This window comes from Varanus komodoensis, unplaced genomic scaffold (genome assembly GCF_004798865.1).
Source record: "Varanus komodoensis strain SLA01 unplaced genomic scaffold, ASM479886v1 scaffold19, whole genome shotgun sequence".
NCBI classification, from domain to species: domain Eukaryota; kingdom Metazoa; phylum Chordata; class Lepidosauria; order Squamata; family Varanidae; genus Varanus; species Varanus komodoensis.
Window position 1 is genome coordinate 19622029 of NW_025335550.1, and position 17314 is coordinate 19639342.

The 17314-nt window shown below is 40.0% G+C and overlaps 1 protein-coding gene across 4 annotated transcripts in view; it reads right to left on the minus strand.

Annotated features, from left to right (window-relative positions):
- The window catches only part of MOB3B (MOB kinase activator 3B), a 104637-nt gene extending 88512 nt beyond the window's left edge, over positions 1-16125 (minus strand). Inside the window, exons 1-2 of one of the 4 annotated variants that reach the window (XM_044427966.1) lie at positions 15846-16125; positions 10562-10691 (exon numbers count right to left, since the gene is read on the minus strand). The gene's annotated coding sequence lies outside the window, so the exon portion shown is untranslated. The other 3 variants (XM_044427965.1, XM_044427968.1, XM_044427967.1) reach the window with 3 other exon arrangements.
- Positions 16126-17314: the final 1189 nt, after the last annotated feature.

Genomic DNA, 17314 nt, shown 5'->3' on the forward strand with positions numbered 1-17314 from the left:
GCACCAACATCATTTATTTGATTTATATCCCACCTTTTTCTTTTTTAAGAACTCAGAGCAGCTTACATCATTCCCCTCCTGCTGCTCTCAATCTTATCTCCATAACAATAACCTTGTGAGGTAGGTTGGGTTAAAAGTCTGTGACTGGCCCAAAGTCACCCAGTTGGCTCCACGGCTGAGTGGGGACTAGATTCCAGACTGCCTGAGTCCCAGACCCACACTCTTAACCACCACACCGGCTCTCTATCTACATAGAAACTGTGTCCTTGAATTTCCCTGTTGCACTAGCAAATACAAGACTTTAAAAACAACAAGAATAACAGGAAGTTTCAGTGTCACCACAGGCAAAACTTATAGACATGTTATTTAACAACATCAAATGAACAAATTGGATCTGTCTTACAAATCTTGCACTGTTTTCTTACCTGTTTGTAAGTCTTCACACAGTAAACCTGTTACAAGAATATCTATCTTTGAAAAGAAAACCTTTGCTCTCAAGGGTGTTTGTACATTTCACAGAATACTAACACAGAAAAATACAGTAATAATCCCATCGGAGACATGTATAAACAAATTCAATTTTAAGATAAGCAGTTCAACCTTAAATATACAATAGAAACTCCAAGAGATAATTTCAGAAGATATAGTTATTATACAGGGTTTTTTGTGCTTCTCTAAAATTCTTATAAACAATATGGTTCTACAGTTTTCTGTTTGCTGGATTTCTTTTCTCCTGGAGGCTACAAATTATTTATACCTGTATGCATGTAGCTAAACTCCTAAACTTTTTTGTGGGCTAGTTGCCTGTGGTCATTTGTTTGCATACCCAATTGATAATTTCAGAAGGTTCCTTAGCACTGTTGCAGAACACATACTTTTCAGCTAGAATATGGCAGATTTAATAACTGGCATTTTTACCTAAAGGACTCAGGTAGCAGGACTGAAAATCTATCTCTATAGTGCCCATTCAGATCTAGATGGACTTGGAAAAGTCACCATCCATCAAAGTAGACAATTTAGTGTGACAGATTTCAGAGTTCTGCTTTCCCTTTGGCCCAGAAGCAAAACAAGGTGCTTGTTCTGATTAATACAAATGACGGCTTTATTCATATTCTGGATTGAAAAGCACTCTTAACATTCCTACTTGTGCCAAAGATGCCTGAGGCCAATAACCGTAACTAGGTGTGTGCTATCTGAATCATTTTGTCTAGTATGTGCCTGTGCCATCTAACAATGCTTAGCACAGTGTTAATCATGTGTACCACAGAGGTTATGCAGCTTTACGATGAAAAATAAGAAGTGTGCTACTTGCTGCCAACATCCACCTAGTTATTCAGGTAGAAGAATTCATATGTGTATAAGGGAGAACTTGGGAAATTGAAAATATGCTTTTTATCACAGTTTGCAACTTGCCTTTTGAGAAAGATGAACATTCTCATAGTCAAATAAGCCAAATTTATAAGAAGAAGCTATATTCTGGTTTTTTGCTCATTTGTTTTATGGAGACACAGACTTAATGTGAATCTGTGCCACTCACTTTAGTATTGATTTGTTAAATACTATGTTATAAGGAAACTTACAGGCAAACTTCCTCCAGTGTTGGAAGACCTTTCAAGTACAATGTCTACAGGTTGATTCAGTAGTTCAATTTATCCAACACATCCTGCCAAACTGTCAAGGGTTGTAGAATCTAGTGTCTTCCAGAAGCAATTTGATGGATAAGCTGGTGTAGCTACAGTGGAAAACAAGTAGCAGAACAGAAAAATACCTTGTTTGTTTACTATACTGATGCTAAATAAAAAGCCATCATACATTAGACAGTTTATTGTGACAGATTCTAAACTTTCGCTTTCCCCTCAGTTCCAAAAGGAAAACAATGGGAAACAGAATTACTCCTGACATGACATCTATGTTTTGAAAAACTGTGTTGTGAAATGGGCAAAATTACCAAATATGCATGGCTTTAAGATTGAGATTTGCATCCTTTCATAGTCCCAGGCTGTCTTTGGTCTTTGCACATTTCACACTTAGACCCAACTGAAGTATGACAAGCAGGGGGGCTGGAGAATGCAAGAGAAACCGTAGCTCTCTTTACCACACCTCCTCATGCCCAAGTTCACAGTTTGAGGATGCAATATAAGAACACAGAAAGCTGCCTTATACAAAGCCAGGGCATTGGTCTATCAAGCCCAGTATGGTCTACTCTGACGGGCAGGGAGTAATGATAATCTCAGTAGAGGGCTTTCCCATGACCTGTTACCAAATGCATCTTAGTTGGGAATGCAAATGATTGAACCTGAGACCTTCTCTCATGCAAAGTGTGTGCTCTGTTACAGTCCCTCCCAACTACCTTTTCAGTCTCTGCATTTTTCAACATTGTCTATATGAAGTGTACATAAATTCACATCAAAGAAATGCAAACACTCGAAAGAGCCATCCAATTCAAAGTAATGTTTATGACTTTTGAAGCTCTATAACGCTGCAGGAAGAGTATACTTGAAGGACCATGTAATGCTATCTGACCCTTCTGGAGGCACTCTCTTGCATAATTCAGCATGCTGCTGCATTTAGCAGGAACCAGAGCAGAGGGCATTTTCTGTGGTCAACCCCAGTGGTATGCCTCAGCCAGGGTTCACAGGACTAAAACATCAGGACATTTTGAATATGGTGTATGTATGGTGACATTCACCTCCCTCGGACTTTTCTGTTCCTGCCGAGCTTAGCTGAAATCCTCCAGAAGCTGGGAATGAAACTGTCCAACAATGCATTGCTGTGAGCTATACCATGCACTATAATAAGCACACACATGAGCAGACAAACATGAATCAACAGTTACCTGCATTTCTGGATTCTACTTGGGGTCTAGCTATGGAGATTACCATGATGAGTACCTGCACTTCAATTTTTCACTGGACAATCCAGACAGTGGAATGTAGTCCCCCAGAGAGGATTGTCTCACTTGATGGTTTTTCCACTCTTGTGTGCAGACCTCTCTGTTGGGACATGCCTTGGCCTTTAAGATTATTGATTTTACAGTCCTGTTACTGTGTATATTTTATCTTCTCATTGGTGATGTTTTAACCCTGCTTATATCCTGGCTTGCATTTCTCAATCTTATAGTTCACTCTTTTTAATTGTATTCACTATCATTGACAATTCAGAGAGCCAATATATTTGTTATAAATGAATAGCTACTGGATTTAGTCATACAGTCAGAAAAGAAATCTAGTACAAATTTCCCCACAATTCTTGTGTAGGATGGGCAACTGTACTCCAAAATGAAATAATGTGATATTTTATGTTCTGTTGAATTTGAGTTTGCTATAAATAACATGCCCTTTTGTTCATTCCAGTGTTTATATTTTAGCATAGTTTCAAAAGAGATATAAAATAACCAAAGTCAAGACTAATTATTTCTTCATCCTGTTCACAAATAGTATTTCAAGAAATGTTCTAAGAAGTTGCAAACAGATTTCAGAAGCTGTAATCTTATACATTTACCTGGTAATATCTGAAAAACCAACTGACTGCAGTAGAATCAACTCCTGAATAAACATATTGAATGTTGTTCTCAGAGGTTATTTTTGAATATTCTGTTCAAAAATGTTTGTATATAGCTACTTAAGCAAGGCAAATGCCAGAGGTACCAGTTTTTTTCAGTGAAAGGAAACAAGACCTGTTGTTGGTTGGGTATTTCAAAAACATTAACAGTGGGCGCCTATGGCGATTACAATGCTACTACTAGATTTTTTCCCCTTCAATTTTTCCCTCATCCAACAAACATTTGCTTCCTCCTATCCCAAATCCTGAGGAATGGCATTCTTTGAAGGAGGCTATAGGTCCTCAGCACCCTCCCCAAACTACAGTTCCAAGATTTTTTTTCTTTTTGATGGGGAGGGAAGGTAGAATTCTTAAAGTGACATAAAACCAGTTTTATAGTGAAATGTATGTCTTTAACATTGTTGTACGCCCACTTCCTGTACTGAGCTTAAGGGTTTACCTCATCCCATTTTATCCTCACAGAAGTCCTGTGAGGCAGATTGAGAGATGGTGTGTGAATGGTCATCCATTGTGCTTCACAGCTGACCAGGGATTTGAACCCAGGTATCTATGGTCCTAGTCTGTATGTGGTACCATTACACTACACTGGCTTTCACAATGTCATAAAATCGATAAAACAGCTACTAAAATATGGAAATAGTAATTACCAATCCTGCTTTATCTCATATTTTGGTAAGATATATTTAAACAGATGTACATATGCACTCCCATGTAACCTCCCACTGCTGTCTCCTGACTCCCCACTGCCCCCTTGCTGCCCCCAGTCTTTGCTGTTTCTTCAAGTTACACATTAATAGCCAAGACTTTTCAGGAAATTTAACGGAAACTATAAGTAACTAGCAATGCACCTGAAAAGGATGTGTCTAGAACAAACAGATAACTCATATGATTAATACCTTATTATGAATAATATGTATAATGAATTCAGTAGGCTGACACATTGCTATTGCCTCCAAAAATATTTAAAGAGACTCCAGAAAAGAAGGCAATTACAACAGCTTGATCACCATGGCCATCAGTGCTTGTAATTATAATTTAAAAGTTTGCCTCATGCTGGTAGTCTTTGGCAAGCTTATACAATCCAGCCAACTTTCCTTTTCCAGGTGTCCCATTCTTCATGCCCAGTGGAAAGAACTGATTCAGACCAACTTACACCATCTCTGCAAAATGAATGGACAGTCTCTTCTGCAATGTATTTCTGAAACAACAGACTTTAGATTTCCTCTGCAAGTTCGCAATGGCATTACAAGTAACAGAGGAATTATCATCTACGAGATCCTCCAACAGATCTTCTCCTTGCTTAACGAAGACTATCCCAATGACATCTGGAATACCACCTGCATCGAAAATCTACAGAACAGACTTTACCAGGAAATTAATGAAATAGAGACATGCTGTGATACAACAGAGAATGGTCTGATGACCTGTGACTATGTAACATCATATCCATGGACTCTCAAAGTCAAAAGGTATTTCCAAAGAATGAACAGTTTCCTAAATGACAAGCAACACAGTCAGTGTGCCTGGGAAATGATCTTCTTAGAAATTAAAGGATGCTTTATCTTTATAACCAGGTTTCTCAATGAACTGAAGGGGTAAGGTAATTTTAAAAACTTATTTCCATACTAGCTGAGGGAGAAGTAAAAGACTGTGCAACTTTCCTGTAGGGAACTTACTGAAATGAATAGGAACTGGTCAATTAAGCAATTTTTTTTTTTTTGCCTTATGCCAAATTATAGTGTGTTTTTATCTCATTGTAATCCGCTTAGAGGGCCCTCAGGGCAATAAAGCAGAACAGAAGTTTAATAAATAAACAGTTTTAAAAACAGGATGTTAATGACTGGCATTGGTTGTTACTCCCTTCATTTAGCTTCCCCCTTGCACAAAGCAGGAGTAAATGGGCTGTGTTCACTTGTTTATTGTTCATTCATATTTTGGTTTATTAAGTCATAATGCTTTATTGCTTAAAGTGAATGCAGCCAATGGTGCAAGTCGCACTCATGTTGAAGGATCTTAATGACAGAAATTCCTGGGCAGCTGTAGTCAGAAGTCACATTTACAGCAGTAGCAATAATGAAAAGGATCATCTGAACATACATCAGCTTGTGTATCATCTTCAACAGCAGATGTGATGTTGTAGCAAGATTAAGTGAAATCTACTTTTAATATACACAGTTTAAAATACTGTATCACAAAACAAGTAATGACCAAATAATTCAGATTTCATCTGAATAATCCCTAATAATGGGTTAAACAGCTTCTCCATGAATGGCTGTGGTCAGCGCAGAAGATTAGAACAAATGAACACTGAGTAAAATTGTAGACTTAAAAAAAATAGATATTGCTCAAAATTATATTTTGCTTTTAGTTTAAAAAGACCTCTGAATTTAGCACAAACTTGTTAAACCTTACATTTACATTAACTTAAGGCTGACTTGCTATTTCTCAAACACATGTTTTATTATCACCATAGTAACAACTTCTAAAATATACTAAGTGCTGCAAAAAGAGACAATGTAAAAGACCACACCAAAGGCTATTTTTAGTTGAAGTACTGTTCTTACTCTTATAACAATTAATTGATATGCGAATGCATTCAGCAAATATATTAATTTCAAGATGGGAAACCTAACTTAAATCTATAATTTAAATCCATCTTTTTCCTTGGCAATTGCAATCATGATTTGAATCAATTCATTCAACACTGCCTTGATCTAAAATCAGTTAATTGTGCTCTAAGATGTAGGATTACGTAGTTTTAATAGACCAGTGTATGCTACAACAAAAGTCTTCTTAGAATTCAATTCTATGGCTGCTAGACAAAAGTTAGATGGTCATAGGAAAATTGGAAACCCCAGCTCCAACTTTGGAAATGCTCTCTAAGGTCAGGGCTGGGATTCTGAATTTTGAGAAGCGGGCATAGAAAGAGCTGTGGTGGCTATAGCTCCAGGTTTGGACAATCAACCTCAGAACCAGTGCTGGGGTGGGGGAAGAGTTCAGGGGAATGGGGATGGGATAACTAAGGCTTACGAGGATGCACTGACTCTTCCTAATTACCAGCCTCTCTTCCTGATGAGCAGGCACAAGAGATGTAGATGACCAAACCTGGCCATCTAGATCTTTTAAGGAGGCAACTTTCACTTCTACACTCCTTCCAGCATTCTTAGGATGCCCATAATTCTCTGAGTTCAGAGGGTTCTGGGCAGCCACACTGGGTGGCAATGTTACCATCTTTATTTTGAATTTGTTAAAATAGCCATAATGTAATACTTCCACACCACCAAATCTTTTCTTCTAGGAGCAGATGAAAAAAGGCTTTGCTCATCAATTCATTCAGAATTCAAAAGTTATGGATGTTGAAAGTCAATCACCGCAGTAAGAAAAGAACTACTATGTCTAAGATATTTTGCTGCAGCTAAATTTCATGAACTTTTCATTTACGGAAGAACAGAAACACAGACAAGAGTTCATCAACCAGATCACCATCTGTATCATTCCTGATTACTCCTGTATTATTGCTAAGCATTCACATGGCACTTCGATGCAAAGCACTTTCAGTATTCTTAGCAAGTTTAACCACACAACAAACTTTTTCCACTCTCGCCTTTCTTTCATCTCACTTGACTGCCCTAGTGTTTTTGCAAGGGTTATTAAGGTGTCTAACTAAGGTACCTTTCAGGCTGAAGGTCAAATACCATTTGGGTGAAGCTCTTGGGGAGCCACATTCCAGTGTTTAACTGGGCTCAGAGGAAAAGAAGCAGAATCAAAAGCAAAAGGGGAAAAACCAAGTTTCAAAAAATACCATAATGTTGCCAGCAACTAAGCAGCATTTTGAGCTTTGGGAATGTGAGAAGAAACTGCACAAAAGCCAGAACCACCAAACAGTGGTTGGAAGAAGGTACCGTGATCATTACAAAAGTTTGTAGGGCTTGATTTGATTCCTAGGCCTGGGTTTTTATAGTTTAAACTAAGGAACTGTGTGTATAGTTCTTTATCCTTTTCTCTTTTAAGATTATATAGAAAATATAACAGAAAAGCTCTTGCTATTACAACAGAACAATAAAAATATTAAAATGGGGGGTCACAGTATGATACAGACATGAAGGGATGGAGAGGAATTTCAAAACTAACTGCTACAGGTATCACAGGCAATATACATGGGTGAGGAATGTGCAGCCCACCAGAAGGTCTTGGGTAATTCCCATCATCCTTGACCTTAGTGACTAATGGAAACTGGGAGTTCAACAGTCAGGCTTTTCCCAGCCCTGGACCTGACAGACCTTATGCAAGCACTTTAAGAGCATAAGACCCATGCAGGATCAGACTACATCTTGTAGGAGTGAATTCCACAGTTTAATAATGCACTGTGAAGAAGTCCTTCCTTTTATTTGTCCAAAACCCCCTACAAATCAGTTTCATAGGATGAGCCCAGGTTATGATACTATGAAAGAGGAAGAAAAATGTCTCCTTCTGTACTTCAAACCACATGGAATTCTGTGTACTTCAATCATGTTTTCTATTGTCTTTTTTCTAAGCTAAACAATCTCACCTTTCCTCATAGAAAACTACTTTATCCATTTACTTTTCTGTATTTTTTCCACCTCTACAATATCATTTTTAGGTGCAGTGACCAGAGCTGTACACAATATTCTTAGTGTGGTCACACCATAGATTTGTAGAAGGGCAATATGACATTGGAAGTGTTATTTTCAGTGCCTTCCCAGTAATTTGGAATTTGTTATTTCACAATGGCCATGTGTTAGGTTGACATTTTCATTTAGCGGTCGACCACAACCCCAAGATCCCTGTCTTGGTCAGTTACTCCTAATCCACCTACACAAGCAATACAGCAACATCACTCCCATATTTTAAGTTTAATACATGAAATTCAACTAGTCAGAAAATACAATAGCTACACTTACACATAACCTCACGTCATGGTTTATGTTTCCCATGGCTTATTGCTTTAGCCATGAAATGTCTTGCAGATGAACAAACCAATTGTGGGCTTGCTTTCCCTATTTCTGGTTTGTTTTTCCCCACCCATTTTGCCAAAAGTGCATTTTTTATTCTTCTGTTGCAATGTCGAGAGCCAAAAGCGCATTTTTGTTTTGTTTTTGCTGGGCACCAGTATTTCACAGAAGTCAGCAGCACCAACAAGTTAAGGACAAGCTATAATTGCAACAAACCACACAATGGCTTAGCATTATGTGCAAGCCAGGCCATTATCTCAGGAACAAAGCCACAGATCGGAAAGGTTCTTGCACCTGAAATACTGTGCACATGTTCTTGAGCATTGATCCCATAGAACATAATAGGTTTGCGTTTTACATTGTGCTAAATATTTTCCAAAGTTATATTTTTCTTTCCTTTTGTGAGATGTTGACCATGAGCTTTTTCACTGAATGCAGAATTTGCCTTCAGATAAACTTATTTACTTCACTCAAACCTTTTTGGATTAGTAAAAGAGTGCAACCTTATTTCAGTGCTACTCAGTGTGTTTCACCAAACAAACTATAAACTTCCTCAAGCACAGAGGGAGAATTTCATTTTATGCTGCTGCCTCTAAATTGTACTTAAATCAGGCTTTCATAAAAGGTCAAATGACTAAACAGTTGGAAGAAGTCCTGTTGGGGGACACAGCTGTTGAGGAAAAGGCAAAAGGGATGCATGCAACTTCCGATAGTAAATGAGGAAAACATTTCACTAATGCATCTCCTGGGTGATGCAATTAGGATGTACTATTATATGCTACACCCTTGTTCAGCCACCACTTCTCCTGAGGGGTTACTGAGAAGATAGAGAGGGGTGAAGAGTCAAGTTTAAGTCCTTTACTCAATTTGGTTTGCCAACAAATGGCACTTTTTATATACCACATCCAGGTTGGAGTCCAAGTGACATCTGTCAGAGGACTGGATGTGACCCAAGCATCTCCAGTTGCTATCCCCTAAAGCTACACTTTGCTTTGGGCTTAGCAATCCCTACAGCTGACATTTCTGCATTTTAACCACTTTTGAAACAAAGGGTGCCTTTCACTCTGTGCACTGAGGCACAGCACAATCCCTGTTTGCATCCAAATTACAGAGAAGTACAGCCTTCAGTGATAGGACAAGTTGACATATACAACAACAACAAAAAAAACCTTTAGCAGATTACCCATATCTGATGATTTCCAGAAAAGCTGATAGCAACAGCCTTCTTTAAACTCAAAACTAACTCAGCTAATCCTAACATAACTATTCTTTTAAATTGCCTTATTATTTGATTTCTTGAGGTAATCATTACTGGTTAATCAAAGACTAAATAAGAGAACTGACAACAGGAAAAGGAATTCCTAGAATAAATAAGGAATGCCTACCTCTGCTAATGTGACTATTAGATTTGGGAGGGGAGGGTCATACTTTTGAGTTGCCTCTGAATCAACAATCTGGAGCACTTATGATAAACTGAACAAGACTTTGGGGCCACTGCTGTAACCATCACTTTTTGAGCCACTTTTCTAAGGGGAGGCAGCCAATTGCAGACAAGGTAAGAAACTGCTGCTTTTGTTATGGAATAATCAGAATAATCTTATGGATTTAAGCATACAGCTTAGAGCAGGGTCAAGCAATCTGTCACTCAACAAGTCAAACACAGCTGACCAGCCATGTCTGGAAGCCCACCAACAGCTGGTTAAATCTGTTTCTGCTACCTGCTTGAGACTTGGAAAAATGTAAGCAGGGATTTAAAGGTCCTTGACAAGGTTGAACCCAAAATGATCTGGGACTCTGATCTAATCTGACATAGATCAATGGTTTTGTTTACATGTATTTAGGGATATGGAAATACAACTCTGCCTAGTTTGTGTCTATGCCTGGTTCCATTACACACCTGCTACCCTATGATGGGAGTTGTAGTCCAAAACATCTCAAGGGCACCAGGTCGAGGAAGGATGCTTCAGAGCCCTGTCTATTTAACTACATATTCCATGGATTAAACATGAGACATTCTGTATGCACACCAGATGTTCTCCCACTGTGACCCTTTCCTCAAAACCAATACTCTATCCTCTTCAGTTCTTTCTCTCGATTATCTTTGCAAAAAGCTTCTTCTGAGGCCAGTTGGGGCAAAGGTATTTCCTCTTCCCATACCTATCAAAAGCAGAATGATACAAAGTAAGCATACCTGTATACATTAGTATATAGCATCATATGTTGCTTAATTTAGCCTTGATTGGCACATCTTTTTAGTTTTGGCTTAAGAATACAAAAAATCCTGCCAGTGTTTCCCATATTTTATCAAAATTGTGATTTCATTCTTCCCCATTTAGCCATGACTGAATTTGCACAGGTTCAAATAATAAGAGGTTCAGTTACCCATTGGCATACCTGAAACACTTCAGTTTTGTTTATAAGGTAACAAGTTAACATTTAATCTTCACAGTCTTCTCTACAGTAGGCCACAGGCTTAAAATAGTAGGTTTTCATCCTGCTTGCCAAGCATAGTTAGTACTGATGCCTGGACAAGCCCAAAACATTTAAAATCTTCCAGGATAACTATTTAATTTGCTTATAATTCATTCCAGCAAGTATCTCAGTTTGGGCTTTTTCACCAACCCTAAACCTAATTCTGAATTAGTAATTACAATTTTTGTAGTCTTCTGCAGATATTCTTTGGTTTGAGTTCAACAGGGATTTTGAAACAATACTTTAGGTTCATTTTAAAAGGTTAAGGCTCAATCCTGGTTTTAGTTCAGACCGAGTTTGAGATTGTCTTCATATTGTAACTGTACCAGGCTCTGAACTGCTTATATTAACATATATATTTGAAATGAAGGTGTTAGATCCTTTCCACCTCCTTTTTATATTAAGGGTGATGTAACGATCATTGGACATAGTTATATTTTATAGTATGATTCTTTCATTTTCTCTTTCTCTTGCATTCACTTGTCTTTTGTTTATTGTTGCATTTGCAAATAAAATACTAACATAAATGTTTTTCCATTCTGCAATCTGGTATATTTTTAACATAACAATGCACTTTTACACAGTAACCACTGAACAGTTTTCAAAATGCTGAATTTAAACTTAATGCACAGGAAAGCATATAGCATACTTTCCCATACTAAGTTAATGTCAGGCACATCTCCCAAGAGATAGACAATGATCCTTCAAGCTTTGCAAAAGGTGAAGATAAGCACCTGTGTACTGCAGCTAAGTTCCCACAGGAGCTCTCGCACTACCAGCAAGTCCAATGGCTGCACTGTATCATTGTCAGAATGCCCCATTTCTAAAACCAGCAGTAACCACCTGCATACCACAACTTCCCTTAATGCTGAAGCATCAAGATGAAATGCTGCGTAGGGAATGTCACCCTGGTGTGGCTCTCCAACAATGACATGCACTGAAAGCAAGATTAATGCTCATTCACCACGTGCTCAAGCTAAGGACACAATCCTATGCTGGTTTAGACAGAAAAAAAGGCCTACATCTCCCAGCAGGCCCCAGACAGCACCTTAAACTATTGTGATGATACTTTGTCAGTTTTACAACTCAGATTATGAAAATAGTCAAGGAATCATGAAAATTGAAACCAAAATGCCATTTGTACATGCCTTACATAGCACAACTAGTCATTTTACTTCTGAAGATGGGCAACATCTGAGTTAATTTAAGTTTGTAAGATCAGTAATGCAGGGCTTGTGTTCTTGAACTTCCTCTGCAAGAAATCCACTGCAAAGTACATGGATAGCACTATATTAATAACAATAAATAAGTCATAGAAGATGTAATTTCCTATAGTGAAGGACTGGTACTTCTTCACACAGGACTAGGTCCAGCAGGGTTGCCAACTTGTTTTCTTGGCAGAAGGCCTGGTCCTTTAACAGGCCCCGGACAAAGATAATTTTAGCAAATGAAGCTTCTCTCATTACTTCTTTCAGAATCTTGAAAGAGGGCCAAAACACAAATTACTTTAAATCCATATCTAGCAGCTATGGCAGCCTTTCATTTTCACTTTACTGTAGGTGCATGGGGCCTAATCCAGATAGTAAAAGCTACCCCCCCACACACACACACACACTTTGGTCCTAATCTAGATTAGGGGGCATGTGTCTACTCTAAAGTAAACATGCAAATTCATATAGCTGCTAGATATGGATTTAAAGTAATGTCTAATTTGGTGCCTAATTATGAACTCGGAATACACACATAGCCCCCACCTTTTTAAGGGCAGCCTCCCATTCCTAAGAGCTTTGGAGCACAACAAGCTGCTTTATGCTAGGTCAAGGTATTCACCATCTAGACCAGGGTCACCTGAGCTCTTGGAAGTAGCCTCAGAGTCTGAGGCAGAAGTTTGTTCACAGTATCTGCTACACCTGGTCCTTTTTAAAGGTACTGGATCTAGGACACTAGGCAGGCCAAGATTATATGTTCTACCACTGAAGTATGATGCCTCTTCAATGGAATGCTTCATATGGGAAGTTCCACCTAGAAGTAAAAAATCCCAAGCAGATTCCCCTGTTCATGGGTAAGAACAGACTTCTGTGTATTTCTTCTAAGATACAGAACTGAGTGCACAGGCAAGTTCCACATACACAGTTCCTCTGCCCACTCCAGCTGCCTTGGCTGTACACATTCCTGTCCAAAGTGCAGTATTTGGGGGTGACCAGATGTTCTGTGGGGAGCTCAGTTTAGGTGCCCTTCCTGTGGATATACCTTGCTTTTCAGAGAGCTGCTCATATGCGCCAACACTAAATCAGGGCCAGCATTTCTCCATACTGTTGTAACTGTTTATGAAATCTCAATTTTTGTGTTGGAAAATCTTAAATCAGCTCTGACTTCCATTTTCCTAGGAAGAAAACAGATTCTAAACAAAGAGCATCACCAATTAAAATGTGGATGAAACTGCTTTGTAAGCAAGTGGTGTATATATTTATAGAGCCTGTTTGTCATATTAACTCTGAAAACTGAAATTGTTGCATAAGCTAATAGGAAGGCTAATAGGAAGAACTCATGACCTGTGCTCTACATTTTCACAATTAAAATAATTTAAACAATTTCCACCAGATAGCCACAATTAGAGTGGCTCCAGTAAGTCCCCAGCAGCCTATTAGATCTGTACCATTGAACAAACAAGCAAACCTACTCATAATTTGCCTGCCTTAGAAGATGGCAACTCTAATCCGAAAAGCTACTTTTCTCAGAATTCACTGGGGAATTCTCACCTCAAGCTGTGGTGGCTCACTTTATAAAATATGCACACATCGTATAATTCTTGGCTCAACTCAACCTTTCCTCTCAATTCATATAACTGCATGTCATTTCCAGTTGTAATCAGCTTTGCCTGAGAAGGTGATGAACAAGGCACCAGAACCCAAGCTTTGGTTTTGGGCCCTTCTTTCCTCTCAGCAGCGCCAGCAGTTACAGATAGCTGAACAGCTGCTCACTGAAGAAAGGGGCTCCATTTTCGAGATTCCCGCCTTAAAGCAGCCTAGTGGGGATAGGACAAGGCTGCGGGCCAATGTTAAGAAAGGCCTTATTCTTCTTCTCCCCGGACTGCCCCGCTCTTGAATAGAAGCCTTTCTCCCCTCCCCCCGCCCCTGCCAGATAAAACCACGCTTGTTAACACGCGATTTTTAGTTTGGGCTTCACTTTCCTGCAGAGATACAAATCAAATTGATTCAAAGCAGCAGACCCTGAATAACCAGTCTGAGACTCCCTCAAGGCAGTAAAAATAAGAACTCCCTTAACAGAAGCCAGGCAAATCCCTTAAGTAGGGATAAAAGGATAGTCTGGTCACAGCTCCAAATAATGCCCCCTCCCTCACCACCTGGGATTTTTTAAAATGTGATTTCCCCCCACATTACTCTTTTTCCTAACCAGACTGTTTTCATTAATTTATGTTCCCTCACTTTTAAAATTATCCATAAGCAAGGGTTTTAAAATAATGCTATTTCCAAGTTCCCACCTACTCCCTTCAACTACAGCTATTTGGGAGTGTTAACAATAGGCCAACAAAGGTCTATTTATCGTTTTTTGTTCCGGTGGGTGATTCTTTTCGTTTTTGCCAGGTATTTTGAAAAGGGGCACATTAGCAAAATGTACAGCCTTCTATATAAGTTGTCCCTTGATTCATGCTTATTAAAGAAATACTTAAAAAATAAATCAGAAAGGAAAGAAAAAGACCTCCCACCCCCATACTCTAGCACAGCATTAAAGGGAGGGGCAGAGAATCCAGATGTTTGACAGAAGATCCCAAAGAGAGGATTCCAGTCAGTTCCCCAGAAGACCCTCCCCCGCCCCCCAGTTTCCCTACTGGAGAACAAGGACCTTAAAGCTGCGCTCTATAAGCACTTACCTGACAATAAGTTCTATTAAATTCAGCGGCGCTTACTTCAGAAGCGACATGCCTAAGATTGCACAATTAGGTTGACATGCGTAATGTGACTAGTTCCCTGAACAGCATGTAGGTTCAAAAGGAAAGAAAAGTCTCTCGTCGGCCCAGATTGTACAATAGCCAGAACACCGGTTGCAACCCCCCCAAACGATCACCAGGTGCCGAACGCCCCTCCCGTCGCCCCCACCCGCTCGCTTTAAATCGTAATTCCTTTTTTCTTTCCCCGCATGCTATTCATCCCCGTTCCTGTGAACGGCGGCGATGGAGAAAGAGCACATGACTCCCAACGAGGCATGGCTTTTTAAAGAAAGCACTTCTGGGGGGGGGGGGGTGCAAGCTCTTCATTCAAACGATCCTATAAAGCGATTTGGGGAGAAAGGCTTCCAGAAGAGCAAAGGAGATTGAAAGAGTCCAAAAAGTCCAGACTTTGGAAATTCAATGGATAAGTTAAATTCTACCACTAAAACTAACTGAATAAAAAGCACTAAGTACAATTCAACACACCCCTTCTCAGTCTTTTCAGGATTAAATCCTATTAAACTCAGCGGGGCTTACTTCAGAGGAAGCACACATAGGATGCGGCTACTAACCTGCAATCCTATACCGTGCTTCCTCGGGAGTAAACTAATCTCATTGGGATGGCTTCCGAGGAAACGAGCTGGCGCGGGCTGTGCTGCCGCAACTGCAAAGAGTGCAGAAAGAGAGGCGGGGGTGCCAACTTTTACTGCACGCTCTTGCACAATTCAAGATGCGCAGTGTTCCCTCGCCCTCTGCTTCCAAGGAGACACACACGAGATCCCAGATTTGTGGATGGGGGAGGGTTTTAAGAAAAGAAAAAAGCAAGCAGGGTAGGGTGGGGTGGGATTGAGGAAAGCCTGTCCAGTGGCGGCCGCTTCTCCCAGGCTTACCTTAAAGACGCTGGGAAGAGGTGCAGTCTCTCGCTTTCTCCTTCTTTAAGTCCACAATCCAAGATTTCAGTACGGGGGCGGGGAAGGCGAAAAACAGTCCAGTGCAATCCAACGCAAGTCAATCCCAAAGAGCAAACGCCGGCGGACAGACAGGCGCTTTATCGTGACGAGCAGGGGGGCATTCTCACGCCGCTCGCCTTTCCTCGTGTCGTCGGAACACAAGAGGAGAAAAAGGATCCCGTCTCACGCCGCCGCGGCGACATCAACAAACGCTCCGGACTGTGCCGGGACTCCCACCGTTGAATAATGGACAAAATCCCCTGGCGGACGCTGCTGGGCACTGCAGCCCTGCCTTGCAAATGCCAAAACCGGCCAGAAGCCCAGGGAACGTGGCTAAAGTTTCCATCCTCGATGAAAAAGAAGGAAAAAAAGGAGCGGATGATGAAGGCCCCTGGGAGGGGTCGTTTGTGATAGACAATTGCTCTCTTTTCGACTTAGGTGACAGTACAGGCGCAAGACGCGTGTCTACTTGGCAAAAACTATCTCCAGAGAGATAACGGCTATTCGTCCTTTGCAGCAGAGAGCACAAAAGGCACTCAATATTAGAGAAGTGGTGCTGGATTAGACCAAAGGCCTCTCTGGTTCGGTATTTCGTTCCAACAATGGCCAACCAGTGTCCGTGGGGAGCCCACAAGCAGGACAGGAATGCCATAACACCATCCTGTTCATGCACTGGCCGGCAGCTGGTGTGCTTAGGTGAGCTGTAGCTTCTGTATAGCCTGAAGTGCCTGATCCTGCCTAATCCTGGAAACTTAGGCCTGTTTGAAATCTGGATGAGTGACTTAAATGTGTTGTCCGGAGAGTTTCAGCTATGGGTGGTATAGACATGTAATGTAATCATAATAATTCTATACTGGAGGTGCCATATAACCATCAAGAGCAGTAGCCATGGATAGCCCCATCTTCCATGAAATTGTCTAATTACTTTTTAAAGACATCCAAGCTCAACACTACATCCTGTGGTGGAGACTTCCAGTTCAACCAAGCACTATATGAGGAAACTGCATCAAAGAGTCTTAGGGCACCTTAACACATTTATTCTGGTATAATTTTTCATAGACACTCTTAGCTTTGGATGCCAAAATAAATCTGTTGGGCTTCAAGGTGCCATAAGACTTCTGTTTTTGTTGGAACAGACTAAGATGGTTACCTCTCTAGAATGTGGATGAAGAACTTCCTACCAGATTAATTACCCAGGAATAAGTCCAACTGAAATTTAAGGGTTTACTTCCTAGGAGTTTAGAATGGTAGGCTACTCTTCATTAACTCCAGCTTTTTTACTGATATAACAAAAAATGGCGAAAACCAGAACCAGATTGAAGAGAATCTAAGACTTATGCATACTGATTAAGTTAAACATTAGAAAACCATCTGCTAATGAATTAGAAAATAACAATTATTACTTACTT